A 12,783-nucleotide genomic window follows, 5' to 3' on the forward strand; every position below is an offset into this window, starting at 1 on the left:
TACAATATCAGAGGATTCCTGGTGGAGAGAATCCCTCCCTCTGGATGTGCAGGGATGGCCATTAGGATAGCCTATGGGAGAGAAGCTACCTTACCCAATCCATTGCCTGCAAGTAGTGATTGTGGAAAAACCTGCACTCTGGATGATAGCTAAAAGCAGTGATCACCTTGGGAGAAACTGAGTTGAAAGAATGTGGGAAAGGTTGGAGAGATGGCTCAGCTGTTAAGGCACTTGGCTGCAAAGCCTGATGAGATGGGTTTGATTTCCTAGTGCCCACAGAAAGCCAGATGCCCAAAGTAGCACATGCATCTGGAGTTCATTTGCAGCAGCTAGAGACCCTGGTATGCCCATGCTCTCTCTGTGTCTCTGTCTCTGTCTCTCTCTCCTTGCAAATAAATAAATACTTTGTTGTTGTTGTTGGTTTTTGAGGTAGGTTCTCGCTCTAGTCCAGACTGACCTGGAGTTCACTATGGAGTTTCAAGCTGACCTCAAACTCACAGTGATTCTGCTACCTCTGTCCCCCAAGTGCTGGGATTAAAGGCATGTGCCACCACGTCCCGCTAAAATCCTTTTTTTGAAAAAAAGAATATGGGGCTGGAGAGATGGCTTAGTGGTTAAGGGGCTTGCCTACAAAGCCTATGGACTCAGGTTCAACTCCCCAGTACTCACATAAGCCAGATGCACAAGGTGGCACATGCATCTGGAGTTCATTTGCAGTGGCTCTAGTAAATAAATTAAAAAAATTTTTTTTCAATGTGGGAAAGCCTCCTGTGGGATTGTCACCAGTCGACATCAGAGAACTCACCTGTGAGTAAAAATCACTCTAGGTACCATAAATATGTGAGGAGCAAGGTAGACACAGCTTGTGTCCCAACCCAAGGGGTAGAGACCCAGACAGGAAGCTTTATCGACAGTGTTGGAATACGGCACTTCTTAGAAACTGAAGCACTGTTTAGTCTCCTTGGCCTCCATCTCTCACTAGAGATAAGAGCAGTGGCTGACTCAGGCCATGCTACTGATGGAGAAGTGGGGACAGATGTCCAGCATCACTGGTCTGGGGCACACTGGCAGTCAGGAGAGAAGCTCTAGTCCCTGGAGATCATGTGATGCCCTGGAGACTAGACCTTCATGTGAAGCTGGGCACTAAAGAAGACCAAAGAAGCCAGGCGTGGTGGCGCACGTCTTTAATCCCAGCACTTGGGAGGCAGAGGTAGGAGGATCACTGTGAGCTCGAGGCCACCTGAGACTACAAAGTTAATTCCAGGTCAGTCTGGGCTAGAGTGAGACCCTACCTAAAAAAAGAAAAGAAAGAAAAAAAGTGGGAGGGGGCTTTATCCCCTCAAGTAGTTTATAGTCCAGGAGGGAACAGACAGGTCCTTAAAATACAGATGTTGTTCTAAGGAGGGTGAATACAAAACGCAGCAGGGCATGGGAGAAGAAGCCCAAGGCCTTCCCAGAGGGGGTAGCATTTGAGCTGAGATGTGAAAGGTCTGCTTGGCAGGGCTGGAGAGAGGAGTTAAGGTGCTTGCCTACAAAGCCTAAAGATCCAGGTTTGATTCCTCAGTACCCACGTAAGCCAGATGCACAAGGTGGCGCGTGTGTTTGGAGTTTGTTTGCAATAGTGGCTGGAGGCCCTGGCATGGCTCTTTCTCTTTCTCAAATAAATAAATAAAACCATTTTTAAAAAATGATCTAGGGGCTGGAGGGATGGCTTAGCAGTTAAGGCACTTGCCTGCAAAGCCAAAGGACCTTGGTTCAATTCCCCAGGACCCACGTAAGCCAGATGCACAAGGGGACACATGTATCTGGAGATTGTTTGCAGTGGCTGGAAGCCCTGGCGCACTCATTCTCTCTCTCTCTCTGCCTCTTTCCCTCTCTCAAATAAATAAATAAAAATAAAATATTTTTTTAAATGATCTAGGGCTGGAGATATGACTTAACAGTTAAGCACTTGCCTGTGAAGCCTAAGGACCCCAGTTCGAGGCTCAATTCCCCAAGACCCATGTTAGCCAGATGCACAAGGTGGTGCACGTGTCTGAAGTTCATGTGCAGTGGCTGGAGGCCCTGGCGCGCCCATTCTCTCTCTGTCTATCTGCCTCTTTCACTCTCTGTAGCTCTCAAATAAATAAATAAAAATAAAATTAAAAAAAAAATTAAAGATGTGCCTGACAAACATATAAGGAGAGAGTGTTCTAGGGAAGAACCAGTGAATGGGGTAGGGGGTAGGAGGGGGCAAGGCCTACTGAGGGGGTTGGAGAAGGCCAACATCCATAGCACCAGGGAGCCAGGGGAGCGAGGCCAGCCAGGCAAGGCCCACAGTGCCTTGCAGAGCTGTTCAGCTCTCCCTCTAAGCCGTGGGGTGTTTCCTATTGCTGTTATAGCAAATTACCACAAACTGGGTGGCTTGAGACAACACAAAGGTGTTACTTTCTATTTTGGTGGGGGGGGGGGAGACTCCCAGGCTGAAATCTGAGGTGTCAGCAGCTTCCTCAGAGTGTTCCTCTGAGGGGTGCCGGGGAGAATCCGGTCTTTGCCCACACCTTCCACATTCCTCAGCTCAAGCCCTTCTCCCTCTTCAAAGGCAGTAATGACATGATGACAACCCCTGCTTCGATAGTCACATCTCTGACCCCAACACCCCTGCCCCCCTCTTCTAAGGACCTCTGGGATTACATTGGGCCCTTTAGATAATCTAATAGTCTTCATGCTTCCTTAATCACCTCGCAAGTCCCTTTTGCCATGTAAAGTTCACAAGTTTTAGATCGTCCCAGCATAAAATGTGAACACCTTTGGGGATCATTACTGTTTAAGACATGAGTTTGGAGTGGCCAAATTGGGGTGTTGGGTAAGACAGCACTGTGGTTAAGGGTTGGGCAGAGGCTGGGGCATGGTGGTGCATGCTTTTCATCTCAGCACTTGGGAGGCAGAGGTAGGAGGAGCCCTATGAGTCTGAGGCCAACCTGGGACTATACAGTGAGTTCCAGGTCAGCCTGGGCTAGAGTGAGACCCTATCATGAAAGAGAGAAAAAAAAAAAAGTTGGCATAGGAGAGGCTGGAGAGAAGGCAGAGGTTAAAGGCACTTACTTATTAAGCCTGATGGCCTGGGGTTTGATCTCCACTACCCACATAAAGCCAGATGCACAAATTGGTGCATACATCTGGAATTTGCAGTGGCAAGAGTCCCTGGCCTGCACTCCTCCCTTTCTCTCTCTCTCTCTCAAAATAAAATAAAAGCTGGAAGTGCTAACAGGTTTCTGTAATCCCAGCATGCCTACAGTGAGATGGGAGATGGCAACTTGAGAATTTCCCAGAGACCCACACACCAGCTAGCCCAGCAAACAGTAGGGCGAACACTGAGAGACACTGCCGGAAACAAGGTGGAAGGCCAGGACTGACACCCAAAAGTCGTCCTCTGACCTCTACAGGCACGTGGTGGCACCCACACTCACACACACACACGAACCCATTCGAAAAATTAAGATCATGGGCTAGACAGATTGCTTAGTGGTTAAGGTGCTTGCCCGTGAAGCCAAAGGACCCAGGTTGGATTTCCCAGTACTCACCTAAGCCAGATGCACAAGGTGGCACATGTGTCTGGAATTCGTTTGCAGTGGCTAGAAGCCCTGGTGCACCCATTCTCTCCCCTTCTCTCTCTCTCTCTCTCTCTCTGTGTAATAAATAAATAAAACTAATTAAGGTCATCTAGGTGCTCAGCTAGTGCTGAGAACAGTGACCTGGAGAAAGACAGTCATAGGAGGCCAGGCAGCATAGAGAGAAGGAGGTAGCCAAGCTCTAGGGATTCTCCCCCTCAGAGTCCCTCTGCGTGGCACGGCGCTGCTCAGGGTGACACACTCCCGCTGCCCATGCTACATAAAGAAACAGGAGCTCGAAACTGCCCACGCCTGTTCTCAGAGGCTTTCTGGCTGCTAAGGAGATGATATTTCTTTATTCTGGCTTTTAAAAATTATTTATTATTATTTATTTATTTTGGTTTTTTGAAGTAGAGTCTCACTCTAGCCCAGGCTGACCTGGAATTCACTATGGAGTCTCAGGGTGGCCTCGAACTCACAGCGATCCTCCTACCTCTGCCTCCCGAGTGCTGGGATTAAAGACGTGCACCACCATGCCTGACAATGTATTTATTTATTTATTTATTTGAGACAGAAAGAGAGAGATTTGGCACACACAGGACTTCTAGCCACTGCAAGCGAATTCCAGATGCATGCACCACCATGCACATCTGGCTTACATGGGTTCTGGGGAGTTGAACCTGGGTCCTTAGTCTTTGTGCCTAGTTAAGCGCCTTAACTGATAAGCCATCTCTCCAGTCCTATTTTGGCTTTTTGAGGTAAGATCTCACTTTGTATTCTAGGCTGGTTTGGAATTCATTTTGTAGCCCAGACTGCCTCAAAGTAACAGCAATCCTTTTGTCTCAGCCTGTCAAGTATTAGGATTACAGACATGAGCCACCACTCTTGGCCATGATATTTAAGTTTTTGTCTCCCCTCCCCCACCCGAGATCTCTGAAACAAATGTTTAACTGGACATGGGGAAATACCTCACCCGGGTGCCCAGTGTGATGATCTGTGCTTGTATGAGTTGGTGGTACCAGCTCTTGAAACCTTATTTCCAAAATGTGTGTTCAAACATCTTCTCTGTCCCTATTTCCCAGCTAAGTAGGAAGGCCCCAAACTCTCTCCCTCTTGTTGACTTTTTCCTTCAGGCTACAACCAGGAGTGATACAGATCTAGCGGTTTGCCTGCAAGCAGCTTTTCCAGATAAAAAGTAGCTACCCAGTCAAATTTGAATTTCAGATAAACAATGAGTAATTTTAATGTGAGTATATCCCAAGTATTACTAAGTGTTGAATAGTCCTTTGTTTGACAATTATTTGATCAACCAGGACATTCTATCCTCCAACTTGACCAGGTAACATTTTACTCTGTGTTCTCTGATGTAATCAATCTCCAAGGTGGATTGCTATTCAAATCCAGAAAGCTCCAGCACCTTCTTACAGGTAATTTCTTTGTAGTAACAAGAAAAGGAAGGTGATGATTCTAGAAAGATGGTGTGGGGTCTGGGGTCAAAAGAGTGAACACTGGCCCCTTTTATTTCATGACAGAGATTCTTCTGTCCAACTCTGCCTCGTGACCGATTTGGAGAAAACCCACTCTTGCCCCTTCATCGCCCTTCATTAATGGGGGCTTCATCTCATTTCCTATGATCTAAAGAACACCAGGATGTCCTTTTTTTTTGTTTGTTTGTTTTGAGGTAGGGTCTCACTCTAGCCCAGGCTGACCTGGAATTCTCTATGGAGCCTCAGGGTGGCCTCGAACTCACAGCAATTCTCCTACCTCTGCCTTCCAAGTGCTGGGATTAAAGGCGTGTGCCACCACGCCCGCCTTAGGATATCCATTTTGCTGAAGTTTATTGAGGTTGTTGTTTTGGATTCTTTTTTATTTTATTTATTTTTATTTATTTATTTGAGAAAGAGAGGAGGACGTAGAGAGAGAGAGAATGGGCATGCCAGGGGTTCCAGCCATTGTAAACAAACTCCAGGCACATGTGCCACCTTGTGCATCTGGCTTTACGTGAGTCTGGGGGAATTGGACTTGGGTTCTTTGGCTCTGCGGGCAAATGCCTTAACCACGAAGCCATCTCTCCAGCCTCCAGCCCCCCGACCCCCCCAACCTTTTTAGGTGCTAGCTAGGTGTTAGCTTTTCTAGGTGACAAACCCGTGCAATTCCATCTCCTGGGAGGCTGAGGCAAGAAAATATCAAGTATGAGGTGAGCTTGAGACCACATCTTAAAAACCAATGAAACGGCAGGGCATGGTGGCACATGCCTTTAATCCCAGCACGTGGGAGGCAGAGGTAGGAGGATCGTCAGTTCGAGGCCACCCTGAGACTACATAGTGAATTCCAGGTCAGCCTGGACTAGAGCGAGACCCTATCTTGAAAAACAAAAAACAACAACAATAAAACAATCAATAAAACAGGGCTGAAGAGATTATTGCTTACTGGTTAAGATCCTTGCCTGCAAAGCCTAAGGAAGAACGGAGGTTCAGTTCCCCAGTACCCATGTAAAACCAGATGCATCAAGTGGCACATGCATCTGGAGTTTGTTTGCAGTGGCTAGAGGCCCTGATGTGCCCATTCTCTGACTCTTTTCTTTATGTCTCTTTCTACTTGCAAATAAATAAATGAATAAATAACTTAAAACACACACACAAGCAATACGGCTGGGCATGGTGGTGCACATGTTTAATCCCAGCACTCAGGAGGCCGAGGTAGGAGGATTGCTGTGAGTTCAAGGCCACCGTGAGACTACATAGTGAATTCCAGGTCAGCCTGAGCTAGAGCAAGACCCTACCTTGAAAAACAAAACTCCGTCCTGAGGAAGCTGGTAGATTTCTTCTAGGGTATGAGGAACTGAGTGCAATACCTGATGCCCATGTAAAATGTCAGGCATGGTGATATACACCTGTAATCACGTTACTGGGGAGGTGGAGACAGGTGGATCCCTAGAGCTTCTTGGCCAGCCAGTCTAGCCTAATTGGTGAACTCCAGGCCAATGACAGACTCTGTCTCTAAGGTGGACAGCTACCTGAGGGTTGACACCTGAGGTTGTCCTCTGGCCTCTACATGCACATGCCTACATGCATGCCCACATATATACACATGCACACCATATACACACAAATCCATCTTCAGGTCTGTGTATATGATTTGTTGTAGCCAGTTATGGTTGAAAGCATAAAGCTTGTAGGAGAGTCTTCTAATCGAAACCTTCTACCCTCACTGGCTTCCACCAGTTCCTCATTCTCAATTTCCCTTTGTGGTCCGTGAGGTCGATGTCCCAGCTTACCCTGGTTGGAAACAAGGCTCAGCACTGTGTTCCTCAGCCAGGCCTCTCTCCCTGCAGCCCGAGGCCTCCTGTAGCGCTCTCTACTCCATATATTGTCCAGCCTGGTGTGCTCATGTGGACATCAGTTTTCGTATCAAACTTGTCCAGGCCCTTTGTGGTAGCTTCCACATTTCTGCACTTCAAACATCCTTTCTTTAAAAAAAAATTATTAAATTTTTATTTATTCATTAGAGAGAGAGAGAGAGAATGGGCATGCCAGAGCCTCCAGGCACTGCAACCGAACTCCAGACATGCCCCCTTGTGCATCTGACTAACGCGGGTCCTGGGGAATCGAGCCTCAAACAGGGGTCCTTAGGCTTCACAGGCAAGCGCTTAACCGCTAAGCCATCTCTCCAGCCCTCAGACATCCTTTCATGGACACACCTTGAATCCCAGTACTTGCCCAGTGGCAAGAGATAGGAAGATCACAGTGAGCTGGAGGCCACCCTGAGACTCCATAGTGAATTCCAGGTCAGCCTGGGCTAGAGCGAGACCTTACCTCAAAAAATCAAAACACCAACAACAATAACAAAAATACTTACAGGAAAAAACTGCGACAGTTCATAAAATCAAAGGAATCCTGTATTTTTATGCCATGGAAAACGAACAAAGCCAACCAAACCAAAGGCAGTGGATTTTAGGAACCGACAGAGGCTAGCTGAGTATTCGGTGCACCGGGACCCTCTACATTATCTTAACCCCTCAGTTACTTTTTAGGAAGACTCAGCCCTGAGGGGCTAGGGAAATTAAAGACTTCATATGCAGAACCTCTAGGAATAAGTTGCTTCAGATAAGGTCTCATTATCGTTAATTGTTGTTGTTATTGTTATTAGCCCAACTCCTGTGAAAAGCCACCACAGATTTGTTAACAACCTCAGGTCAGGAGTTTAATGAGAACCTCTGAACGCAGAGCCCTCAGGCACCATGTATCCGCCCCCACATCCCCACATCTGTCTGGGCCACGAGGGTCTTCTCTTCCTGTAGACCCTCCCGGCCCCTCTTCTAGGACTCCTTCATTCTCACTCCTGACAGCCCCTCCTCTTCCCCTTCCAGCCCGCTTGTTCCCAGTCCCCATAATCTCACACAGCTCTTTTTGACATTTTTCTTCCCTTTTTCTCAGCTACCTAGCCTTACCTAAGAGTTTTCAAGAGCTAAGTCTTTGGCTGGGGGGGAAGGGGTGAAAGCTGAGATGGTCCCTTGAATCCTCTTGCCTCCGCCCCATTTCTGCCCAGCCTCCCATCCCACCTCTGTTAAGAACTGAGAACTGCAGGAGCCTTTCAGGTGGCGGGGCCGGTTGGGTGGGTTGGGTGGTTTAGGGTTACACACGTTGGCATTAACTCCCAGCCCCATGCAGCTGCCCTCTTTAATTAATTAATTCCATTTTTTTTTTTAACCATCTCAATTGGACCTCAGTGCATGCCTCTGGGGCACATGTCACATCAATTACAGATAACAAGCAGCTGCCGGGAAGGATCCATGAGACTTTGAGGCCTCACAACTAGAGTCCTGAGCAAGGGCTTTAGAGTCTTGCTGTAGACTCACCCTGAGGTTGGACCCCATAGGGAGGAACTGGGCTATTACTTTGGAAATAGGAAGCTGGTCAGAAACCCCTGCAGGTCCTATTACTTGAGGTGAGTCCCTAACCCGAGGGTTCCTCTCCGCCTTTCTTTAGAGACCCAGGCAGCTAAGTGATTGCAGATAGGGTTGCAACCAAAGTCTGTCAAATTCACAAGTCCATCTTTGCACTGTTGGAACTGGCCACACAGCAAAGGTAGGGGTGGGTGGATCTCACCTTGTGTTTCCACACTAAGACAGGTCCTGAGCTGGTCTATCCACGTAAACTGATTTTTTTTTTTAATCATTTGGTTCCAATTATAGAAATGGCTAAAAATGTTGTTAGACCGTTGAGCTATTCCTTTCCCCCACCCCCCGTCTCTGATTTTGTTCATTTAAGACAGGGTCTCTCTATGTAGTCCAGGCTGGCTTCAAACTTGAGATCCCAGTGACTTGGCCTCATGAGTGCTGGGATTCCAGCATGCAACACCAATCCCAGCCTCAGAGATGATTTCTTTCTTTCTCTTTATTTATTTTTCTTCTTCTTCTTTTTGTTTTGTTTTGTTTTTCGAGGGAGGGTTTCACTCTAGCCCAGGCTGACCTGGAATTCACTATGGAGTTTCAGGGTGGCCTCGAACTCACGGTGATCCTCCTACCTCTGCCTCCCAAGTGCTGGGATTAAAGGTGTGTGCCACCATGCCTGGCTTGTTCTTTTTTTTGAGGTAAGGTCTCACTTGAGCTCAGATTGACCTGGAATTAGTCTCAGGGTAGCCTTGAACTCATGGCGATCCTCCTACCTCTGCCTCCTGAGTGCTGGGATTAAAGGCGTGTACCACCACGCCTGGCTCTTTAATTTAATTTATTTATTTGAGAGAGAGAGAGAGAGAGAGAGCTGGAGAATTGAACCTGGGTCCTTAGACTTCACATGCAAGCGCCTTACCCACTAAGCCATCTCTCCAGCCCAGAGATGATTTCTTAATGACTCTGCATGCCCACCTAATGATATCTTACACTTAGTAGCCACCCAGAGAAGGTTTATAGAAAATTAAAGATGGGGGCTGGGAAGCCGGGTGTGGTGGCGCATGCCTTTAATCCCAGCATTCGGGAAGCAGTGGTAGGAGGATCGCTGAGAGTTCGAGTCCACCCTGAGACAACATAGTGAATTCTAGGTCAGCCTGGGCTAGAGTGAGACCTTACCTCAAAAAAAAAACAAAAAAAGAAAAGAAAGAAAGAAAAGAGAAAAGATGGGCTGAGGGTATAGGTCAGTTGGTAGAAAAATTGCCTAGTATGCACAAAGTCCTGACTTCAATCCCTAGCACAGCATGGACCCCACAAGGTATTCAGCTCTTGTTATTCCAGTTCTCAGGAAGTGGAAGCAGCAGGATCAGAAGAGGTGAAGGCTAGGCTGCAATACATGAGAAACTGTCTCAAAAAATGTTAGCTGGGGGCTGGAGAGATGGCTTAGCGGTTAAGCGCTTGCCTGTGGAGCCTAAGGACCCTGGTTCGAGGCTTGGTTCCCCAGGACCCACGTTAGCCAGATGCACAAGGGGGCGCGTGCGTCTGGAGTTCGTTTGCAGAGGCTGGAGGCCCTGGCGCGCCCATTCTCTCTCTCTCCCTCTATCTGTCTTTCTCTCTGTGTCTGTCGCTCTCAAATAAATAAATAAATAATTAAAAAAAAAATGTTAGCTGGGGGCTGGAGAGATGGCTTAGCAGTTAAACACTTGCCTGTGAAGCCTAAGGACCCTGGTTCGAGGCTCAGTTCCCCAGGTCCCACGTTAGCCAGATGCACAAGGGGGTGCACGCATCTGGAGTTCGTTTGCAGTGGCTGGAAGCCCTGGCTCGCCCATTCTCTCTCTCTCCCTCTGTCTTTCTCTCTGTGTCTGTCACTCTCAAATAAATAAATAAATAATGGACAAAAAATATTTAAAAAAAAATGTTAGCTGGGCATGGTAGCACACGCCTTTAATCCCAGCACTCAGGAGGCAGAGGTAGGAGAATCAGCATGAGTTCGAGGCCATCCTGAGACTACATAGCAAATTCCAGGTCAGCCTGGTCCCTACCTCAAAAAAACAAACAACAACAAAAGTGTTAGGCTGGGCGTTTTGGCACACACCTTTGACTCCAGCATTCAGTAGACAGAGGTAGGAGGATCACTGTGAGTTATAGACCAGACTGAGACTACATAGTGAATTCCAGGTCACCCTGGGCTTGAGTGAGACCCTACCTCAAAAACCTCCCCCTCCAAAAACAATGTTAGGGGTCTGGAAAGATGGTTCAGTGGTTAAAAGTACTTATCTGTAAAGCCTGACATCCCAGCTTCAATTTCTCAGTACCCACATAAAGCCAGATACACAAAGTGGTGCATGCATCTGGAGTTCATTTGTAGTGGTAAGAGCTCCTGGTATTCTCATTCTCTCTCTGCTCTACCCTACCTCGAAAAACCAAAACAAAAAACAAAAAACTACAACAAGAAAACCAAACACACACACACACACACATATTCATTTATTTGCAAGAAAAGAGATAGAGGTGCTTGGAATGATACTGACAAGATTAGCATGGCCCCTGCGCAAGGATGACTTGCAAATTCGTGAAGCACTCCATTTTTTTTTTTTTTTAAACTAAAAGACATAGAGACAGAGTGGGGAAGATGGGCATACCGGAGCCTCTAGCCACTGCAAATGAAACTTCAGGTGAATGGGCCACTTTGTGCATCTGGCTTTATGGAGGTACAGGGTAATTGAACCCAGGTCATTAAGCTTTTTAGGCAAGTACCTTAACTGCTATCACTCTGGCCCAGGCTGACCTGGAATTAACTATATAGTCTCAGGGTAGCCTCGAACTCATGGTGATCCTCCAACCTCTGCCTCCCCAGTGCACTGGGATTAAAGGAATGTGCCACCATGCCCAGCTCACCAAGGTCTCATTTCTAAAAATTTTTTTATTTATTTGCAAGGAGAAAGAGAGAAAGAAAGAATATGACTATGGGTGCCAGAGCCTCTGGCCACTGCAAATGAACTCCAGGCATAGGCATTACCTTCTATGCCTGGCTTTATGTGGCTACTGGGGAATCAAACCCACATCACTATACTTTGGAGGCAAACACTTTAACTGCTGAGCCATCTGTCCAGTCCCCAAGGTTTCATTATTAGAAAAAAAAAGCACTTATTTATTTGAGAGAGAGACAAAGAGGCAGACAGAGCAAATACAGGCACCCCAGGGCCTCTTGCCATTCACATGCGCCACTTGTGCATCTGCCTTTACACAGATACTGGGGAATCTCAGCTTACCAGGCTTTGCAAGTAAGTGCCTTTAACAGCTGAACCATCTCTCCAGTCCTAAGGTCTCTCTCTCTCTTATTTCATATATATATGTAATTTTTTTTTTTCAAGGTAGGGTTTCACTCTAGCCTGGGCTGACCTGGAATTCACTATGGAGTCTTAGGGTGGCCTCGAACTCAGGGCAATCCTCCTACCTCTGCCTCCCAAGTGCTGGGATTAAAGGCATTAACCACCATGCCTGATTTATCTTATTTTTTTTAAAAAATGTTTGATTTTTATTTATTTGAGAGGGAAAGAACGGCATGCCAAGGTGTCCAGCCTCTGCAAATGAACTGCAGATGTATGTGCTACATGTGCATCTGGCTTATGAGGGTTTTGGGGAATTGAACCTGGGACTTTACACTTCACAGGCAAGTGCCTTAACTGGTAAGCCATCTGTCCAGCCCTCTTTATTTATTTATTTTAAATATATTTTATTTGTTTATTTGAGAGAAAGAAGCAGAGAGAAAGAATGGGTACACCAGGGCCTCCAGCCACTGCAAAGGAACTCCAGATATATGCACCCCTTTGTGCATTTGGCTTACGTGGGTCCTGGAGAACAGAACTGGGATCCTTTGGCTTTGCAGGCAAATGCCTTAACCATGTAAGCCCTCTCTCCAGCCCTCTTTATTTTTTAAATTTATTTTATTAGAGAGAGAGAGAGAGAGAGAGTGGACTTGCCAGGGCCTCTAACCACTGTAAAAGAACTCCAGATGCATGCACCACCATGTGTATCTGGCTTATGTGGTTATTGGGGAACCGAACATGGGTCTTTAAAAGGCTTCACAGGCAAGTGCCTTAACTGTTAAGCCATCTCTCCAGCCCCTCCTTTTACTTTTTATTTACTTACAAGTAGAGAGTGAGAGAGAAGAGAGAGAGTGAATGGATGTATCAGGACCCCTAGCCACTGCAAACAAACTACAGATGCATGCAGCTCTATGGGAAAGAGAAGTCATCAATGGAGATAAACAAAAGTGGACACTGCAAGCCTTGAGTTTGGCCA

At 46.8% G+C, this 12,783-nt stretch overlaps 1 non-coding gene across 1 annotated transcript; it reads left to right on the forward strand.

Annotated features, from left to right (window-relative positions):
- The first annotated feature begins 10,964 nt into the window (after positions 1-10,964).
- Positions 10,965-11,070, forward strand: LOC123463784. Its single transcript, XR_006639168.1, has one exon. It is a non-coding gene; the product is annotated as a U6 spliceosomal RNA (small nuclear RNA).
- Positions 11,071-12,783: the final 1,713 nt, after the last annotated feature.

The sequence above is a fragment of the Jaculus jaculus genome, chromosome 9 (genome assembly GCF_020740685.1).
Source record: "Jaculus jaculus isolate mJacJac1 chromosome 9, mJacJac1.mat.Y.cur, whole genome shotgun sequence".
Classification (NCBI taxonomy): domain Eukaryota; kingdom Metazoa; phylum Chordata; class Mammalia; order Rodentia; family Dipodidae; genus Jaculus; species Jaculus jaculus.